General features: G+C 37.6%; 1 non-coding gene across 1 annotated transcript; it reads right to left on the reverse strand.

Annotated features, from left to right (window-relative positions):
* Positions 1-1156: 1156 nt before the first annotated feature.
* Positions 1157-1319, reverse strand: LOC126033164 (U1 spliceosomal RNA). Its single transcript, XR_007504310.1, has one exon. It is a non-coding gene; the product is annotated as a U1 spliceosomal RNA (small nuclear RNA).
* Positions 1320-4323: the final 3004 nt, after the last annotated feature.

The following is a 4323-nucleotide window of genomic DNA, read 5'->3' on the forward strand; positions in this document are numbered from 1 at the left end:
GATGGACTTGAAATCTTGCAGTCTCGCAATTCTTTTTACTTTGACAAATTCTAGAATGTTTTATTGATTAAGAAACAGAGACAGAGTAAATTAAAAACCCTTATGTTCAGTTCATCTAGTACCCTTCTCCATCTTATTTGCTCAAAGTCACGTTATACCTGATGTTGACTTTGACGCATATCCAAGCTTTTTGGCCTTCTTTCCACCTAAGTCCATTAGACACAGTGGTACACATATGTTTTGGTTTATGGCCACACATATCTATGTTTAGGGCTTATTTCTAGCTTTGTGCTCAGGGATGACTCCTGGTGGTACTCAAGGGACTATAGTTGGTGCTGGAAATCAAACCCAGGCTGCTTGCCAGTAAGAAAATTGTACACCAATTGTACATCTCTGGCTCCTACATTTGCTCCCTACTTTGAGAACGGCAGCTTGCCAAAATGTAATGAAAGTTTGGTAAATCAGAACAAACAAAAGAATTGCATGCCTAAATTTACAAAAGACATAGAAAGTTTTAAACTGCTAGCAATTCAAGTGAGAATATTTTTAGCAATTATTCTATGACTGTATCTTGAGTTAGAGAGGCCAATTCTCAGAAAATCTTTCTGATTCTGACCTTCCAGGGTGGGCCACCCCTTAGCTATTTAGTGGGAATATATATTGGTGAGCTAAATATTCCATATTCTTCTTTTAAGTAACAACCCAAGGTCTCAAAGTAATGGATGTGTTTTTAATAAATCTAATAAATAAATCATTCATCAGAGATACTTCAAAACAGAGAAGCTATCAGAACACTCTGAAAAATTCATTAGAGCACTTTTTTGCAGACATGTCACCAAGTTGAATAAATGTGTGTCAACTCCAAATGGAAATGAAAAATAGCAGTATATGTTATGCATTGAAAGCTGAGAAGATAGGAATTTTACTCTTGTCTCTACTGCTGACTTGTTTAATAACCACAGCCATGTGTATAACTTATTCGTAACTACTCATCCCTCTGATCAAAAGCCAGGGCAATGTCTATTGAGGATTTGGAGCTTCTAAGGAGTGACCTTAAGTAAGTTCAGTTAGCAGTAATAAAATCTTGCCCAAGTTAAAGACCCAGTCCCACAACAGTTTGGTACTTAACCTTGAGTTCACTCCCCCCCCCCTTTTTTAGGGGAGAGCGCGAACGCAGCCCCCCACTACCACAAATTATGCTGTCGAGTTTCTCACATTTGGGGAAATCTCAGGGTCACCACATCCGGAGTGCAATGGGTGAGCTTCGCCCTGGGAAAACCACCTTCGTGATCATGGTATCTCCCCTGCCAGGTAAGTATGAGTTCACCCCTCTTAAAGAATATTAGATAGCTTTTCTATTAGCAATAATACGGCAATAAATTTATCTTAAAATATTGATATGTTTATGCATTAATATAATTATATCCACAGAAAAAAATTCCTGATAGCACTTTCTTCAACCAAAGGTTAGGTAAACTCTTAGTGTATATATTGAACAATCCACTGCTGGCCTTTTCCTAAACCTATAATTCAGCTTTTCATACTCCTCCATTAACTCATTCTACCATGGTAAGCCTTTCCTTTTAGGTCTGGAATTCATACTACTTTTCTCAAAGACCTAGAAATCGCAAACAGGCTATTTCCATTCCACCTCATCAATCATGCAAAAGAATGACCTTATTTATGTTTTGTGATTTGAGAAATGAGGTGATGGTAGAAGGGGTTCAGGATACAAAGAAGAAGGTGTTGGCTTCATGGAATCAGCCATTTCTTTCTCCTTCATTTGCTCTACAAGTTGGTTAGAGTTGGTAATTGATCTGAGCTCCTTCAACATTCATCCATAAACTATTTATTGAGTATCTACAACCTGTTAGGCACTGTGCCAAGCCATAGTTCAGAGTTTAAAAAGAATCAAATCAGCGATCAATACAAAAGCACACTCCACAGAATTTTCAGAGTATAGTGCATTTAACAAACTGCTGTGTGAACTACCTTGGTAATCATTTTTCATAATTGAGTACACTGAAAAAATAATAAAGCAAGCCATCATTTGCTCTTATAAAGTTTACAGCCTGGTAGGAAGCATATAAATAAGTTCATATTCCGTTGCTATCCCTCACACATGACTAGGGGCCAAGTCTTTTCCTTGAAAATATCCTAAATATAATAATTTCGTTGTTGTTTGTTTTTGTTCGGAGGAAACACCAGTTGGTGCTCAGGAGTTAATTCTGGTTCTGCACTCAGTAATCACTCCTGGCAGGCTTAGGAGACCAGATGGGATGCTAGGAATGGAACGTGGGTCAGCAGTACACAAGACAGGCACTCTACCCTCTGTACTATCTCACCAGTTCTTAAACGAAGCTATTTTTTTATGCCACGTTTCCGGTCGACTTCATGTATTCCTGTTTATATTCCTTGTAAACTGAGGCACACAAGAAATGTAAACATCCATTTGTGGTGGACAAGAGAGAATAAAAGGAACTCAAATGATAAGTAACTGTAATACATTATCACAGATGTGATAATGACTCTGGAGATAACCAAAAAATATGAAAAAAGTGAATGTACAATACATGCTTTTACAAAAGGTAAATTTTCAAATAAAATAATAAATGTAAATGAATAGTATATACTTTATAGTATTTGATAGTAATAGACTGATGGAGGGTGTTATAAGGACTTAGAAAATTAGGTCTAACTTTCAGAAGAAATCAGTTTGCACTGTGCCTCAAAGGACACATCAGAGGAAATAGGTGGTGTCTGTTGGAGCTTGAATTAATGGCCTATCATTAGTTTGACAAAGAGGGAAGTCTAATACAAACTTTTCCTGGGTCTTCATGTGACTGGAGGGTGTGTCCCACAATTTGAGTGGATTTTCTTTTTTCTCTCTAGTTTCCTCTGTACTGACTTTAATTTCAGGCTAACCGATTGATTACCTGATAGCTGCCAAGATAACATATTTACTCCATTAACTCCCCAACACAAAAGCCATCTTCTCTTTCCCAATAAGACTAAGCAAACTCCTATCATTACCTCAATTAGAGCAACTCACAGTTTTCCTATCTCTGAGTCAATCATATTGCTAGGAGGACGGAGTTTACTAATTGGCCACCTATGAGTTATATATTCACTCTTAAAACAAAAGCAAGTGGGATCAGCCCAATACAAACCATATCAAAACCAGGTCAGTCAAGGGTAAATATCTCAAAGAACTATTACTATAAAAATAATAACAATAATAATTATTACTATTATCATCGCTGTAAGCACTCTATATCAAAGGACTTAGTATATGCTAGGTACTACTCTAAACTGCCTGCATATATATATATATATATATATATTTATTCCTCTTAAAATCATTGCTTTGTTTTGTTTTTTGTTGTTGTTTTGGGGGGGCCACACCCATTTGATGCTCAGGGGTTACTCCTGGCTAAGCGCTCAGCAATCGCCCCTGGCTTGGGGGGACCATATGGGCCACCGGGGGATTGAACCATGATCTTTCCTTGGCTAGCGCTTGCAAGGCAGACACCTTACCTCTAGCGCCACCTCGCCAGCCCCAATATCATTGTTAATACAGGTACTTTTAACTACATAATTTTCAGATGACAAAACTGAAGCATGGAGATGTTCTATAATTTATCACATATCTGGGAATTAAGTCATTTATCACATATCATGGCAGGCCAGGGAGTTGAAAAGAGACCATCAAACTGCTGAGTCCATGGCCTTCCCCACATATTATACTAAATTGACTTCTATAAACCTATTTACAAATGCTCAGAATGTAAGTGAAGTGAATCTGAAGAGTAGTGAGAAGACCAGCAACTTAGATAAATACTCATTTTGTTCTATTCTCAAAGTTATAGTGACAGAACTTCCAGAAAGTTAGTAAACAGTGTTATCTTCTCCAGGAGGTCAAGTTTTGACTGGACCTAGGCAGCTAGCCACTGGAATTAAATGGTCCCACAAAAGACGATTTGTTCCCCAAAAGCTATACCTATCCAGATCTCTCAAAAACTTGTAGTTATACTTTTACACGATGTACCAAGGAGGAATTAAGGATCTAAGTCTCTAAGTTCCTGTTGTGCTCTGAAGCATCATTTAAGGAACATATATAGAACTTACTTAAAGCAAACAATGCATTTGAACCACACACAATCCAAAAATTTCAACTTTGGCAATGAGAAGCGGTAAAACCAGGCTTGTGTCTGCTTATCATGCATTTTCTGCTACAAAGAAAGTAAGCACAGTTGAGAAAATCCCACAAAGCATTATTTGGCTCCAGCTTCTGTGCTTCTGAAGAGAAATGGATACATTAGG

This window comes from Suncus etruscus, chromosome 16 (genome assembly GCF_024139225.1).
Source record: "Suncus etruscus isolate mSunEtr1 chromosome 16, mSunEtr1.pri.cur, whole genome shotgun sequence".
In the NCBI taxonomy this organism is placed as follows: domain Eukaryota; kingdom Metazoa; phylum Chordata; class Mammalia; order Eulipotyphla; family Soricidae; genus Suncus; species Suncus etruscus.